This window comes from Pipistrellus hanaki (genome assembly GCF_964339955.1).
Source record: "Pipistrellus hanaki genome assembly, chromosome: 5".
Taxonomy (NCBI): Eukaryota; Metazoa; Chordata; class Mammalia; order Chiroptera; family Vespertilionidae; genus Pipistrellus; species Pipistrellus hanaki.
This window is the reverse complement of record NC_140507.1, coordinates 82,136,513-82,153,527: the sequence shown is the minus strand read 5'-3', so window position 1 is coordinate 82,153,527 and position 17,015 is coordinate 82,136,513. Positions and strand designations below refer to the sequence as shown.

Below are 17,015 nucleotides of genomic sequence, written 5' to 3'. Positions count from 1 at the left end.
AAGAACAACTGGGTCTGTAGCACCTTCTTGCCTGGACTTGACTACCCCAGGAGCAGAGGGCCCAGGAAACTCCAAACACTTCTCCACAGAAGAAAATAGCTCGAGTTGAAACTTGTGTCCACATGGTCCACCGACAGATTTAGAACTCAAATTATAGCCTCCGCAGGAGTCTTCACAAAGAACTCAAATTAAGCAAGACCCAGATGGAAACGAACAGGAGAGAGACAGCCTGAAGTCAAACTGTAAAGTGAACTGCAGTTATAGCAGAGTCAGAGAGTAGAACTCGTTGAAATGCTAAAGCAAACAGGAGTTCAGCCTATATTTCTAAACTCCACTTCAGGAACGTTCTCTCCACTTTTTTAGCCTGAAACTTGTGCATGGACACAAAGTGGTTGCAAGTTACTCAGGTTTCAAACTGAGTTCATTCCCGTCCTTTGGACCATCTCTCAATGCCAGCATTCATCTACTTGGGCTCCAGAGAGCTCTGAGTTTGGCAAAGCAGATAAAATTAGCTACTGGAGTGAACTTGGAATCTAGGGAGGGCCATTAAAAAAAGCACACATGAGATTTGTAAAGCCACGTAAAAACTTCCTTTGGCCAGCCTGAAGTCATCTAAAACTTAAGAGAAATTAAGTCAAAACCCCTGTCCCTTGCCTCTGTTCCACCCTTCCTGGAACTAAGGTGACCCATTTCCTGCTTCTTGCCTTGCCTTTCAAATCAGAGTGGCCCACAAACTGAGGAGCCTCTAGAGATCAAGGGGTAAGTCAGAGAGTCTAGGAAGAGAAAATGCAGCAGAAAGACATAAATGAGCTTTTTTTTTTTTTCTCCCCCCCTACTTCCTATGCAGAGGGAGGACTAAGGCAAGGGACAGGAAGTGGATCAGTCCCACAACTTGATAGTGTGATAAAGGACAGTGTTCCAGCCCTGTCCCTCCTGCCTCTATACTGGCCTGACACCATGGCTCAAAAACAGAGGAACCAAGGTAGTCATCTGGAAACATAGTCTGGTCCCCCCAAATATAGCAGGTCCTAAGGGACAAGAAAACAGTGATGTGTGGTGTGTTTTTTGTTTGTTTGTTTTAATCTCTGTCTCCCAATTTCCTTTCTAGCCAAAATCTCTCTGGTCTCTGGAACCTACGGTAAAAGTTCCGAGAAGACCACCCAATCTGGCAAGAAAGAATACTGAAAGGAAGGCACATTTCTCCTTCCAGAATGGAGGTAAGTGGGTGCCACAAAGATACATAAGGGAATCTTGAAGTTGCAAGAAGAAATGAGGAGACAGTTTATCCCTTAAAGAATCAGGAGGGGGGAAACAAATCTAAAATAAATAAATAAACAAACAACTTTTTAAAAAAAGAGAAAATCAGGAGGGAAACCTCAGGCAAGTGGGAGGGGAACCCCTCTGAATGCAAGAGGGACCCCCTCAGTGAAGTGAAATTTACCATGTCTCTCATCAGAAGAGGGAATCTCAGAAAAGTGGAGACACACTTCAGAGATGTGTGGGAGCCCATAGGAATAAGACATATCATATTAGGGGGAGAACCTCTGGAGAAGCCAGTGACCCCTCCAAACATTATAAGATGCATAGATTAGTAGGGAACCCAAAAGAAATGGCAAATAATTTTTGAAAAGTTAGTAATTTATTTTTATTTTATTTATTTATTTTTTCCAGAAAACTAAGGATCCAATCAGGTGTATGGGTATTTCAGAGTAATAAAGGGCCTCTCAGGAAAATGGAGACACTCATCAAAAAGCAGAGTATTCTGCCCTGGCAAGTGTGATTCAGTTGGTTAGAGCAACATCAGGATATACAACCAATGAATGCATAAATAAATGGAACAACAAATCGATGTTTCCCCTTCTCTCTTCTTTCCTCTAAAATTAATACAATAAAAAAATAAGGGGGGAAAAAGCAGGGTCCCATCAAAAGCGGAGATAGCTCAGAAAAGTAGAAAACACCTTCAAGAAGGATTCTGCCAGAAGCAGGAACACCTCAGATTAGTTCGGGGACGCTAGGCTGAAGAAGGAGGTCACCCAAACAAGTGGGGACAGAAAAAAGCAACTCAGAAAAGTAGAGGGAAAGGGGACCTCCGAAAAGTGGGAGACACCATAGAAAAGTGGGTCCACAGCCTAGGGGCCTGGCTCAGTGGGTGATCGCGACCTATGAACCAGGAGGTACAGGGTTCAATTCCACTCAAGGGCACATGTCCAGGTTGCAGGCTTGATCCCCAGTGTGGGGTGTGCAGGAGGCGGCCGATCAATGATTCTCATCATTGATGTTTCGATCTCTCTCTCCCTCTCCCTTCCTCTCTAAAATCAATACAAATATATTAAAAGGAAAAAAGAAAAGAAAAGTGGGACAACAGCTCAGAGAAGCTGAGATCTCCTCAGAAAATTAGGGGGGGGGGGGGAATCCATGGAGAAACCAGGTGGTCTCAGAGGTGGGGATCCCCCTGAGAAGTGGAGGGATCCCAAGAAGCAGGAGTGTCCCCTGGGGGAAGCGGGGTCCCTCGGGGAAGCAGAAGATCCCTAGGAAGACAGGTAGTCCCAGAGAGGTGGGGAGCTGCCCACGGAGAGCCGAGGCCCCTCAGGAAAGTGGAGGGTACATGAGAGAAGGGGGCTCCCCTCGGTTAAAAAAGGAGTCTGTGGGGTCCCTCACAGAGGTGAGGTCCCTCAGAGAAGGAGAATCCCTTGGAGAAGCGGAGGTCCCCTACAGAAGTAGGGGATTCCTTCACAGAAGCGAGCCCCGAAGACAAGAAGGTACACACTGGAGGCGGTCCCCTCGCAGAAGCGGAAGCCCCAGAGAAGCCCGGGGCACCGGAAGCCGGGGACCCGCCACCAGCGGCGCCCGCCCCTCACTCACCGAAGTTGCTCGGCGCCCCCAAAGGCAGCTGCTAGGTCCCGGACGGCCTCGGGTTGCCGGGTCGGATCCAGTCCGCTCGGGTCCCGCAGCGGCAGCTCCCTCAGGTGGGTCCGCGGTGGCAGCAGCGACAGGACGACGGACGGAGGACCGACCGACTGCGCGGGCGACGCGAGGCGCGCTCGGGCGGCGGGGGTGCGCGTGCGCGCGCTGGGGCGCTGACCCCGGGCGGGAGGAGCCGCCGCGCCGTGCTCGGAGCCTCGGCTCGGTCTCGCCGCTCTCTCTCACACTGAAATTGCCCGCTTCATAGCCCGGCTTCCCCGGTTGCTAGGCAGATTTCGCCTCGCACACTTCCGGGTTGAGACGCATCCTGCCGAGTGGCGGCGCCGCAGGCCAATGAGGTCCGGGCGGGGCTCCAGGGATCCGCGCCCCACAGAGGGCGTGTCCAGCCTCACGACGGACAGCGACCGGTGGCCAATGAGCGCGCGGGCCGGCTCGCTCTCGGGATTGCGCCGGCGGCCTGGGCGGGCTCAAGGAGGTGGCACCGAGTAACTGACAGGTGGCCTGCCAATGGTAAAGTAGAGCGGGCCTCAGGACCAGTCAGAGCCCTGTTAGGGCGGGGCTTAGGCTTAGGGGCGGGCACCGGGAAGGGCAGGGCCTGGGAGACGCGTCAATCCGTAGCCGGCTCGCTCGGACCCTGGAAGGCGGTTCGACTGGGCTGCGGGGCGGCCAACAACTGACTGGGCAGGGGGTTCCCTGCAGTGCTCAGCAGGGGCGCCCCACCCACAATGCACCGGAGGCAGCCTGGGCCGGCCGGGCAGGCGAGGAACCGGTGGTGGGCGGGGTCGCGTAAAGCGCGCTCTGAGGAGACTGGGCGAGCTATGGCCCCGCCTTGTTCTCCAGGATGGATTCATTCCCCCCAGTGCTCCTTTCTGACCGGACTTGTGGGTCCGACCCTCTTCCGAGGAGAATCTTTGGGGGTTCTTGCCCCCAGCCCCTGTTCTGAGGAGAATCTTCGGGATTCTTTGCCTGACCCCAGTTCTGAGGAGAAGCTTCAAAAATCTTGCCCGTGGCTCCTCTTCTGAACAGAAACTTGGAAGTTCTTGCCCAGCCAGTTTTTCTCAGGAGAATTGCCAGGACAGGGCTGATTTTGTAGATTCGAAACCTCAGCTCCCTTTTCTAAAAAAAACTTGAGGGGCCTCGGGCTCCTGCCCCCTTTACTAAAAAGAATTTGGATAATTCAGGTCCCTAAATTCACTGCCTTTCCCAAGTAGTGCTTGGAGAGTATACTCTGCCTCTTCTGGGCATTATTGGGGGGCCCTGGTCCTCTTCCTCCATTGTCTGAAGAGCAATGGGGCCTTCTATCTGAAGATAACGTTAAGTTTCTATCTTGTGTGACCCTCTCCCAAACAGGAGAAATTTGGAACCTCAAGCACCCATCCTCTAAACAGAATTACAGATTAATGCCTCCTCACTCCTTTTACTAAAGAAATGCTATAAAATTGTGCTCCCTGAGTTTTTTTTTCTAAGCAGTGTCTGTTTCAGGAAATGTTCGATTTTTCCTAAATATTGTGACCATTTGAATTCTCTTCCCTAAAAAGTTGTGGGGACTTATACTTCCTTTTTTGGAGAAACTACCCACTTAGCCCTCTTTCCCCTTTTTTGAGGGGAGTTTTTCTGTGCAGCTCTCTACTCTTCCCCAAGGATCAAATCTGTGGCCCTTCCTGATTCTGTCCCCTGTCTCCCAGTTTCCTCTACTGGGTGGGGCCTTTCCAAGAAGCAGTTTTGCTTTCACCAACCTCCCCACAAAACCAATGAGTTGCTCCGTGCCTTGCCTACCAGGTGTTAGAGGCCTTCACTTCTGTCTTCTCCCAGTTGGTCTGAACACCTTGCCTGATTCCCCATCACCCTCTCAGAATCCAGTTTCGTCCTTAGTAGGGAACCATTGAATTGAAGGGGTGAAGAAATCCGCAATGAAAAAGACCCACAATAGAAATTTTTTTTTAATTTTTCCAAAAAAGAAAAAACAAAGACCCACTACACTGTGAGGATTTAATATGGCAAACTTTTATCACTCCCCCTTTTTGCACAGAAGTGTGCAAGATACTGAGATACCTGAATTATAGGACAGAACTTGTGAGCCAAGGTGAATACAACAAAGGAAAAGAGGCCTGTTAGGCAAGGCAGAATGTTACAGTAAAGAGATACAAGAAAATGTAGGAATGGAGAGGAGGAAGTGATTAAATGAGATAATGAATGTGAAAGTGCTTTGTAAACCATGAAGCAGTGTATTAGCCTGGAAAGGATTATTGTTATTGTTACAAGTGGGCTGACATTCCTCTAAGAAAAGTAAAGAATAAAATCTGAGATTTACAGGGATGGGAGGTTGGCAGGGAGCTCTGTGAGGCCTGCCTCCCTGCGTGAGTTGAGCCTAGGCCCAGTGGCAAGACTGACAAGAGTCCTTGGCTAGGGAAGGAAGTTACTGAAAACATGAAGGCAGCATGTTTCCAAAGCACCTTGTTTACACCTTTGGTGTAGCATCACATTCTGCAGTGTCTGAGACAGTCTGGGTGGACAATAAACACTTGACTTTTGCCGAAACCGGTTTGGCTCAGTGGATAGAGCGTCAGTCTGCGGACTGGAGGGTCCAACCCCTTCACTTTATATATGAGAAACTGAGAAGTCCAGAGGACAAGATGACTTGTTCCTATCCCACTGCTAAAACTTTATGGCCGGCCCTAACCGGTTTGGCTTAGTGGATTGAGCGTCAGCCTACGGACTGAAGGGTCACAGGTTCGATTCTGGTCAAGGGCATGTACCTCGGTGTGCAGGAGGCAGCTGATCGATGTTTCTCTCATGAATGTTTCTAACTATCCCTCTCCCTTCCTCTCTATAAAAAAAAAAACAATTAAAAATATTGTTTTAAAAAAAAACTTTATGGCCGAGACCGGTTTGGTTCAGTGGATAGAGCGTCAGCTTGCGGACTGAAAGGTCCCGGGTTCAATTCTGGTCAAGGGCATGTACCTTGATTGTGGGCACATCCCCAGTGGAGGGTGTGCAGGAGGTAGCTAATTGATGTCTCTCTCTCATCGATGTTTCTAGCTCTCTATCCCTCTCTCTTCCTCTCTGTAAGAAATCAATAAAATGTAAGAAATCAATAAAATATATTTTAAAAAACTTTATGGTTGAATCCTTTTTTTTTTTTTTTTTAACAGAGAGGAAGGGAGAGAGAGAGAGAGAGTTAGAAACATAGATGAGAGAGAAACATCAATCAACTGCCTCCTGCACACCCCCTACTGAGTCCACAGGCCGATGCTCTATCCACTGAGCCAAACCGGTTAGGGCTATGGCTGGATCCTAAGCTTGCACTATCTTAATCTCACTTTGAACCTATGTGCAGGAAAGGGGCAAAGGGGGCCCTGTGCCCTTGAGTCCTTGTGCAAAGCAGAGCCTTGTTGGGAACCTAAAACTCCCTGTGTCTTATCTCTCAGGCAAGCTGGGGAAGGTCTGGAAATCGGTCTAATAGAATTTCCAAACTCAAGAGAAAAGGACAACTGGGGACCCTGACCCCAGGTCAAGACCATCTAAATTAACCTGGTCAAAGGGAAATTGCAAATGAACTGAGGTTATTTCAGGGTTAATAACTGTGTAATTTCCAGACTGATCCCTGGAAATGTCAGGACCTATAACTACATCTTACCTTTTTGTTTCAGGAATGCACAGAATTTCTTTGCTTCTCAAGAGAAAGGTATGACCTAGAGGCAGAGATGTTGGATTAAGGTATGTCCCTGAAGTCTGGAATCCTAAGCATAAGCAAGTATCCCATTTGGCTGGAAAATTGTATCCTCAAAGAATCCAAGGCAGGCCAGCCGGCATAGCTCAGTGGTTGAGCATTGACCTATGAATCTGGAGGTCATGGTTCGACTTCCTGGGTTAAAGACTCAGTCCCCAGTGGGGGGCATGCAAGAGGCAGCTGATCAATGATTCTCTCTCACCATTTATGTTTCTCTCTCTCTCTCCCTCTCCCTTTCTCTCTGAAATCAATAAAAATATGTTAAAAAATCAAAAGAATCCAAGGCAAATGAGCATTTGTCAGGGCAAGTGAAAAGCCCCACCAAAATGGATGACATGAGCACAGCTTCTGACATAAAAAATAAACAACAACAAAAAAAAACATGGCCCACACCAAGGATGGGCTTTCCTTTCCTCAGTGGTAGCAATGATTGCATCTCTCTGCACAAGGTGTGTCCCTTCATGGGTCTGAGAAATCATGTGGGCAAACTGGCTAAGTGACATTCACAATCAAATAGGAAAATGGGCGCTGAGCCAGGTGACTGACTACACAGGCAGCAAGGAAGGCAGGGCCTCAATGGTAGAAAAATGAGGGCATGATGGATGCCAGCCTGCAGAGACCTCCTGTTGGTGTTGTAGTCTTAGACAAGGACAAAGGACGAGTGCCCGCTGACAATGAAAGCTAGTTAACACTAGGGAAAGGTACTAAGCACAAAGTTAAAGCCCTCTGGTGTCGCTCAATGACAGGAGCAGTTCAAGTGCCCCCTCCATCACTGCCTCCTAAGATTCTTGGACTAGCCCTAGCCTGTTTGCTCAGTGGTTAGAGCGTTGGCCTGCAGACTGAAGGGCCATGGATTCAATTCCAGTCAAGGGCATATACCTCGGTTGCAGATTCGATCCCTGGCCCAGGTCAGGGGCGCATGTAGGAGCAGCCAGTCAGTGTATCTCTCTCACATTGCTGTTTCTCGCTCTCTGTCTTTCCCCTTCCTGTCCACTCTCTCTAAGAAAAATCAATGGGAAAAATATCCTTGGGTGAGGATTAACAAAAATAAATGAAGAGCCGAAACCAGTTTGGCTCAGTGGTAGAGCGTCTGTCTGCGGACTGAAAGGTCCTGGGTTCGATTCCGACCAGGGGCATGTACGTTGGTTGCGGGCACATCCCCGGTAGGGGGTGTGCAAGAGGCAGCTGGTCGATGTTTCTCTCTCATCGACGTTTCTAGCTCTCTATCTCCCTTCTTCTCTGTAAAAAATCAATTAAAAAATATATTTTAAATAAATAAATAAAGATTCTCCGCTACATAATTCATTTGGATTGAAATGGCCGTGAGTCTCTCAGGGAAAGGGTGATAAAAAAGTCAGAGTCTGTTTCTATGTTGAGGCCTCCAGGCTCCCTACCTTTGCCTGCCACCCAGACTGCCCGTGCTGCTGCTCAGCCTCTAACATATCTGTTCACCGAGGCTTTGGTCCTCTTTATAATTTTCTCCTGGATTTCTACTGAAGCATAGACAAGAGAGGCAGGAGAGAGACTGTCCCCCAGACCTACAGAAAGTATAGCATACTGTTTGGTCTGCACAGATTCTCCCTCCGTCCTCCCCTGTGGGCGGCAGGGTGAGCACTGAGAGGGTGGCCTGGAGTGAAAGAAAATACCTAGTGCCTCCATTTTATTTATTCTTTTGGATAAGCAACCTTTAGAGAGTTTACTCATTCATTTCTATAGTTAGTATCTGAAGGTTCCATATCCTCAGATTCAGCCAACTGCCAATCAAAAATATTTTCTTTTTCTCTAGCTGATTTGGCTCAGTGGCAGACTGAAGGGTCCCGGGTTTGATTCGAGTCAAGGGCACATGCCTGGGTTTTGGGCTCGATCCCCACTAGATGGTGTGCAGGAGGTGGCTGATCAATGATTCTCATTATTGATGTTTCTCTCTCTCCCTCTCCCTTCCTCTCTGAAATCAATAAGAATATTTTCTTTTTTAAAAAATATATTTTATTGATTTTTTACAGAGAGGAAGGGAGAAGGATAGAGAGCCAGAAACATCGATCAGCTGTCTCCTGCACACCCCCCACTGGGGATGTGCCTGCAACCAAGGTACATGCCCTTGACGGGAATCAAACCCGGGACCCTTCAGTCCGCAGGCTAATGCTCTATCCACTGAGCCAAACCGGTTTCGGCAAGAATATTTTTTTTTTAAGTTACATTGTTCGATCCCCAGTCAGGGGAACTGATGATGTTTTTCACATCAATGTTTCTCTCTCTCTCTCTCTCTCCCCCTGAAAATAAACATAACCTTGGGTGATAATTAAATAAATTAAATAAAATTACATTGTTACTGAGCATGTACATATTTTTTTTCTTGTCATTATTCCCCAAACAATACAGTATAATAACTATTTACATAGCATTTACATTGTATTAGGTATTGTAAATAGTCTAGACATGATTTACAGTATATTGGAAAATGCATGTTTTAAAGTATATGGGAGGATATGTGTAGATTGTATGCAAATACTACACCATTTTATATAAGCATCCTTGGATTTTGGTATCCATGGAGGTTCTGGAACCAATTTCCTGTGAGACTGAGGGATGACTGTATATTTATGTTCTGCAAATATTTAATGGGTCCCTAACAATGACAAGGCACCGTGGGGTAGAGCAATGGCTAAAGGCACCAAGGAAGAAGCATCTCTCTCACCTTGGTCCTCATGCCCCTCCCTTCCCCCCAGGCAGCTGCTGTCACTAGACTCTCTCTTGCATGTCTATCCAGAGTGGTTCTATTCCACACACAGAGATCCACTTTTTTTTATTATTATTAAAAAATATATTTTATTGATTTTGTACAGAGAGGAAGGGAGAGAGATACAGAGTTAGAAACATCAATGAGAGAGAGTCATTGGTCAGCTGCCTCTTGCACACCCCCTACTGGGGATATGCCTGCAACCAAGGTACAGGCCCTTGACCGGAATCGAACCCGGGACCCTTCAGTCCACAAGCCGACGCTCTATCCATTGAGCCAAACCGGTTTCAGCTCCACTTTGATTTTGTGCATACCTAGGGGCACGGTACATATGCTCTGATTTTTTATTTTCATTTTATTTTATTGTTTTATTTTTATTGATTTCAGAGAGCAAGGGAGAGGGAGAGAGAGATAGAAACATCAATGATGAGAGAGAATCATTGATTGGCTGCCTCCTGCACTCCCCCTAGTGTGTCTGGAGCCCGCACTTAGGGCATGTGTCCTTGCCCGGAATCAAACCTTCAGTCTGCTGGTCGATGTTCTATCCACTGAGCCAGATTGGCTAGGGCCGTTCTGATATTTTAAATGGAAAGTAAGTGTTCTGATAAGGGAATCTGTACTATGGATGGGGGCAACACCCTCACTCATCGACTCAGGACTGTCCTTTGGGATTTGGTTCCAGTCTCTAGACTACTTCTGAGAACTAAGCATCTGCAGCCCCATGTTGTGGTCCACCCTTCCTTGGAGCCTAAAGAGGAGAAAGGTCCCAGGATCCTTGGGCGGGGTATTTCCACGTGTCAAGGGTTATAAAAGGCCATCACCTTTTGCCCACATCTAGAGACTAACTGGTCCTAACCTGTTTTGCTCAGTGGATAGAGCATGGGCCTACAGATAGAAGGGTCTTGAGTTTGATTCCGGTCAAGGGCAAATACCTTGGTTGTAAGCTCCTCTTCAGCCCAGGCCATGTACAGGAGGCAACCAATCGATGTGTTCCTCTCACATCGATACTTCTCTCTTTCCCTCTCTCTCCCACTCTCTCTAAAAATCAATAGAAAAATATTCTTGGCTGAGGACTAAAGAAAAAAATTAGAGACTAACTGATCTTATTAGTGCAAGAGTCACTAGGACCCTCTCATCTGGAAACCTTTCCTTTGCTCCAGGTGAGAGCCAGGAGGTTGCAGCTTAGTTGCAGGTTGGGTGCAAAGGCCCAGGTTCCCCATTTGGAACTGTCACCCATCGCTATTCAGAGGCCTGTGTTTACATCCTGGATGCTGTGGTAAACAAGTCAAGGGAGGGCCCAGCTGGTGTCGCTCAGTGGTTGAGCATCGACCTATGAACCAGGCGGTCATGGTTCAATTCTTGGTCAGGGCACATGGGCCCAGGTTGCAGACTCGATCCCCAGAAGGGGGCATGCTGTAGGCAGCCAATCAATGATGTTTCTCTCTCACTGATGTTTCTGTCTTTCTCTATTTATTTCTTAAAAAGTCAAGGTTGGGGGACAGATTGCCAAGAAAGTGAACAAGGTGATTTTAACTAATGATGACAAAAAAGAGCAGCCTCGAGGCGTGACACTATGACCAGGTGACCTCCAGGCAGGGACAGACATCGGAGGTTTGTGAACAGGTAGATTTGAGGAGAGACCTGAATCTTAGCAAGGACTCAGCCTGAGGATGAGCATTGTGGGCAAAGGAGACAGCTAATACTACAGTCCTGAGGTGGCTGTGAGCACAGAGCCTACTGACATAGGGGCCTGGAAAGAGGTGGGATTTTATTCTGAGGAGGTAAGTGTGCTGCAAAATTCTGTTTTCCCCGAGTCTTGTTTGGACTCAGTAATCTTCCAGCTCTCTGATTTCATTCTTACGTTCCTTTGTTCAATGTTTTTCAGCCCCTAGGGGTGGCTAGACTTAGCAAATGAAAGCGCAGGGCATCCAGTCGGATTTGAAATACTCCTTTGGTGTAAGTGTATCTCAGAGTGTCAGAGCTTCTTCCATGTGCTGAGCCCCTGCTAAGAGTCAGCCTGGGTTTGAATAATCCACTTCACAGGACCCTGAAGCCTGGTGCCTTTGGAGGAATTGGCCAAATGTGAAAATCAGAGTCTAGCAAGGCTTGGGAGAGAGAGATGAACCAGCTTCAAAAGTCCACTTCGGCCCCCCATTGTGACCTTGAACTGGTGATTTCTTTGGGTGCCCCAACTCTCGTTAGATGCTCCCACTGCATCTAACCACATCAAAGATGTGTCATGTTGTGTGGACATAGATCCAGACTTAGCTCCTGGTCCTTTTCAAGGGAGTTAAGAGCAGGATGGGACTCTGTTCAGCACTGGTAGCCCCCTGCCCCCATCTTCTCTGCCTGCGAGCACCAGATAAGGTGTAAAGTTTGGAAGATTCTGGAGAGGATGATGTGGCCATGGGCCACTGGTCCCGTCACGGGGGCTGAGATGACACAGCCATGGGCTCTGTCTTTGTGAAAAGTTCGCCCTAGCCCTGCACTTCATAGACAAGGCACATAGGAGTACCCACAGCCAGGCCAAACCAGGGTGTGTCCTGGGCCATTCCCAAACAGCCAGGAAGGGACAAATGATCCCCGAAAAATAATCTGCTTACTAGTAAGTCAAGGCTTTCAGCCTGAGGAACACTAGAAGCTGAAAGAGAAACAGATCCTGTGAAAGAGGGGTTTGGGTGTGGCCCAGCTGGGACTTCCCTCTAGAGGAACTTTCTGGCGGCAGGAAAGACTTCCTCTTCCTCTGGAGATCAAGTCCCCTTTCCTGGGGATGAGGTGGCTCAGGAAGCAGCCTGGTGGCTGCTGGACAGGGAATTATGGGCATCTGGCTCTGAGGCATCTGGTTTGTAGTTGGGGCCACGTTGAGCCACTGCCCTGACCAATGTCAGAAAGACCCTGGTCTCTGGGTACCTGCTGTTGAATTCCATGTTATAGGTGGGTCAGCAACCCTGTCTTTATCAGTATCACTATCTGAGCCATGCCTCTGCCACCATTCAGTCCTGCATAGTGCTGGCAGCCCCAGGCTCAGATAGCTGGCCTTGAAGAAGTGGGCACAGCATTCCTCAGAAACCCATCTTGGTGGCCATGTAGCAGATGTTTGAAACATCAGGCTCTGCAGCCTGGCCAGGGAAGCTTCCTCTCTGTCCTGTCACCACATCTCCCACACGCCCCTTGGTTATCCCTCCCACAGAGCTCACTCCTGTTTGAGGCCCTTTGTCCGGCTCCTGGTAGACTGTCCAGGGACTTTGATGTAGCTCCTGCTGTGTCCCTAGCACTCCCTAGGTGCCAGATAAATATTTGGCGAGTAAATGAGGAAATGGTGTAGCCCTGACACCTGGAGAACCCTCAGGACCTGCATCTCCTACCCCAAAAGTTACAGGTGAGGAACTGAGAGGCCCTGAAGTGCCCATCATCCCACATCCCTGCAGATAAGGACAATCTGGTCACATGAGGTCTGACCATGTCCTGCCCTCCCTCCCTGGTGCGGACACTGCATGGACTGCCTGCACCCCCTGGTGGCCAAGGCTAGAGCAGGCCAGGTCGCTGACGGCACTGTTGAAACAAGCAGATGAAGACAGGGCCAGAGATACACTTCCGGTTCACCATGACACTTGTGAGCAGTTTGTACTTAACCCTTTAGGGAACATTTGTGCTCAGAACTGTGTAGTATCGGGACCTCTTCAGGGCCACACAGACACTCGCTCTGGACAGAGCACACCTAACTGCAAGTGAAGTCTGAACTCCACATTGCACAGACACTAAGTGTAGGGATAGGGGTTAGGAATGACACATAGAACAAAGCGAACACACCACTGACAAAGTGGCACATCCCCAGAGTGCTGTGTTGTGGAGAGCTCAGCATACAGAACAAAGGGGCACTGTTCTGTTTCCCACAAATTAAAAAAGTCATGTTTTTTAAAATGACATTTGTTGTAACAGCCATAGTATTTTTTTTTAATATATTTTATTGATTTTTTACAGAGAGGAAGAGAGAGGGATAGAGAGTTAGAAACATCATTGAGAGATAATCATCGATCAGCTGCCTCTTGCACACCCCCTACTGGAGATGTGCCCTCAACCAAGATACATGCCCTTGACGGGAATCGAACCCGGGACCTTTCAGTCCGTAGGCCGACGCTCTATCGACAGAGCCAAACCGGTTTCGGCATAGTATTTTTCTTGAAGCATCATTGTAACAGCCCCTTTAACTATTTTCTGGTCCTTGAAAAAGGTGTTAAAAATATCAAAGTACTGAGGAAATCAAATTCAAATAGAAACAAATCATTTCCTTTCCTTGCCAAACCAATTGTATTATAATCTCACCATGTGAGCATGAATTTGGGTGAAATAAACATTTAAATTTGTCAGCAATCCTCCTCTGCCTCCCTAGGGACTCTAGCAGCCCCCTCCTAGCAGGTGGTGGATGGGGATGCATAGTGGAGCTCCCATGACTGTCAGGGTCCAGATCCCTTGTCCCAGGTGGGGTGTGCGTCCTACCCTCTCACTCCAGCAGCACCTCTCCTCCCGTGACCAGTCCAAACTCTGAGCTAACTGGGGCTGTGTTGGGAGAAGAGACTGGTGAGGTTCAAATCAAGGAAGTGATGTCAGATGTTAAACAGACTGGACCACAGAGGCAGGACTGCCTTTCTTTCCCTGAATAGCTTTCTTTGTGGGATATATAAACCCAAAGCTCAAAGAGGCCAAGGGTCAGCGTGGAGGTGGACTCGGACCCCTGAGCAGCCTACTGCCAGGCCGAGAACGGCATGTACATCTGCATGGCTCTGCTATCCACCGTGCTGGGCCGCTTCTAGGGCCCCGCTCCTCGGCCTCTGGCCCAAATGCTGGCCACGGAACCTGGTGCCCCCCACGGGGGCCGCACACGTCGATGCTCTGGGGTATCCAGGTAGCTCACGTGCTCAGACCACACTCCTGGGACTGGACTGGACTGAGTTGTCCAACACGGGGATCAAACCTGTCTCCCTCCTGCACCTCCATTCTGTACAGTTTTTCTACTGACTAAATAAATAGCTTAGCTGCCTCTAAAAAAAAAAAAAAAAAAAAAAAAAAGAGGCCAAGGGACGAAGCCAATGCATATCGGGAACATTTTCTTTATTTTTAAAATTTTTTATGGACATTTCAGACCCCCTGAAGCCTATCAGTTCAGGGTGTGAGTGAGATCCAGGCTCCCTTGCAAAACAGCAGGGGCCTGTTCATATTTCTGGAGGGAGCCTGGCTACAGTGGTTGGGTGTGCTGACACAGTTGTCCACGTGGCATCTGAACCTGCCTGGGGTTGCGGTATGTGCTCTTTCCTGGGTTTTCCCATGGACCCACCCACCATGTGCCAGGGCATTCCAGGTGATGCCGAGCAGTTACAGGGCGAGTACCCTGACAGGGAACAGGTGGGAGGGAGCACAGAATAGTCTCAGGCTATTCAGGAAATAGGCTGGACGACATCCAGGTAGGAGATATGACTGGGGCTAAGGGAGTGGTGTCAGAGATGGCCACAAATGGGCAGGGTAACCAGCAGAGTTCTAAGGATTGGGGTTTGTATGTGTGTCAAAGATGAATAATGATCCCCGTCCTAGCCACTTGATGCTCAGCAAGCTGCTCTGGCCACCTGCTGGTCTCTGTGAGGCCTACTCCTGTCCTCCTCCCAGTCCCATGGCCACCTCCTGTCATCCCAAGTGTGTCCGCAGATACCGAGGACTTCTCTGAACAGTGTTCCTTTGTGCTGACCAGTCCTGCCAGAAGGAACCTGTTTGGAATTACTAGTTTCCCAAAACGCTACGACCACAGCAGTTATTCCCTGTCCACCAACATCTGGTGTTTTGTGGAAACTTCTCTGCAACTATTGGTTCATTGGAAGAGGTTCCGCCTCCTCAGCAGCATTCCAGGGCACTGTCCTGCTGCCCCCACCTGAGCTCAACTGCTTGGCCACAATAGGCAGGTTTCTTGGCATGTGGGCCTGTCCTGTCTGGCTCCCTCTCACCATCCTCTTGCAACTTCTGCCTCAGGACCTTCCCGAATGTCAGTCTGATGTTCCTCACATACGTTCCCCGTGTGTATGAGCAATGGGGGCCCAGACTTAGTCATGCTTCTGTCAGCAGACCTGGCTGGCAACAGGCTCTGCGATGTTGTCTGTGAGGTCTGCTTGGAGACATGAGGTGGCCATTAAGAATCTTTCTACCAAAACATCTTCTCAGGTGTTGGGTTCCGGAAACTGCATGGACAATGGGAGTGAGATGACTTTGGAGGCTCTCTATGGGGAAGTCACTCACTTCATGTGTCGGTGAGGTTCCCAGGTCCCTGGGTGGCCAGGGCCAAGGTGACATCTTGTGTCAAGGGTCACTTCTTATAACAGCAGCCATCTCAGGACCAGCCTGCCGGTTCCACTATGGTCTATGGCAATGCTCTGGTCGACTGAGCTCAGGACACACTTCCTGCATAGGGGTTGTGAGGCTTACAGGTAGGAAATGACATCCAGCCGACAGGTAGAGGCTACCCCAAGTGAAGAAGCTCCCTGAGCCAGGTTGGCAGGGTCGGGGCAGAGGCAGCCAGATATGAATGGTGGGGATGGCAGGGTTACTGTGCTGGGGTGAATCACCCACACATCCACTGGCCAGCAGTTTGGCCTCAGGGCCATGGCCCAAAGGATTCCTCAGATATGCCTCCAGGAGAAGCAGTTGAGGCCACTTGTGTATCATCTCAGAGTGTAGGAATGACTGGAAGGCTTTGATATAGCAGAGGTGCAGCTCAGCACCATCCCTGCAAATTAAAACTATGGCACAGCCCTGGCTGGATGGCTCAGTTGCTTGGAGAATCCTTCCATTCACCAAAAGGTTGCAGGTTCAATTCCCAGTCAGGACATATATCTAGGTTGTGGGTTTGATCCCATCAATGTTTCTTTCTCACATCAATGTTTTTTTTCTCTCTCTTTTTCTTCCCCTCAAATCAATAGACAAAATATATCCTTTGGTGAGGATTGGAAAAATCAAACATTGCACAACCCTAAAGAATTGAAAACACATTTAAACAAAAATGTACAGCGTACCCACAGCAGCACTACTCACATTTGCCACAAGAGGGAAGCAGCCAAACACCCACTGATGGGTGGAAGATGAACAAAATGTCCACCCACACAAGGAATATTACTCAGTCATAAAAAGGAATGAAGTGCTGATTCGCTGCAACATGGACAAACCTAGAAAATATGTTAAATGAGGGAAACCAAATACAAAAGGCCAAATGTTATATGATCCCATTTATATGAAATGCCCAGAACAGGCAATCCATAAACAGAAAGCAGATTAGTGGTTATCAGAGGTTGGAGGAAATGGGAGTGACTGCTAATGAGATCAAGGGTCTCTCCACACCCCCTCAGGTGATGGAAAAGTTCTAGATCTGAAAGAGGTACTGGTTGTACAACATTGTGAATATTTAATACCACTGAATTGTGAACATTAAATGGCTAATTTTGTCTTTTACATAAAAAAGCCTGGAAAGAACGCCCCAGGAAAATGGAGGCTGGTCAAAGTGTGTGAGGAAGTCTGTGTTGAGGGCCAAGTAAGAAAAGACAGTGCACCCTGACCAGTTTGGCTCAGTGGATAGAGCGTCGGCCTGCGGAA

At 48.5% G+C, this 17,015-nt stretch overlaps 1 protein-coding gene across 3 annotated transcripts in view; it reads right to left on the bottom strand.

The window, feature by feature from the left end:
* The window catches only part of GATAD2A (GATA zinc finger domain containing 2A), a 114,319-nt gene extending 111,081 nt beyond the window's left edge, over positions 1-3,238 (bottom strand). The window contains exon 1 of one of the 3 annotated variants that reach the window (XM_084883783.1): positions 2,863-3,238. The gene's annotated coding sequence lies outside the window, so the exon portion shown is untranslated. The remainder of the gene's footprint in view (positions 1-2,862) is intronic. The other 2 variants (XM_084883788.1, XM_084883785.1) reach the window with 2 other exon arrangements.
* Between the last annotated feature and the right edge of the window lie 13,777 nt (positions 3,239-17,015).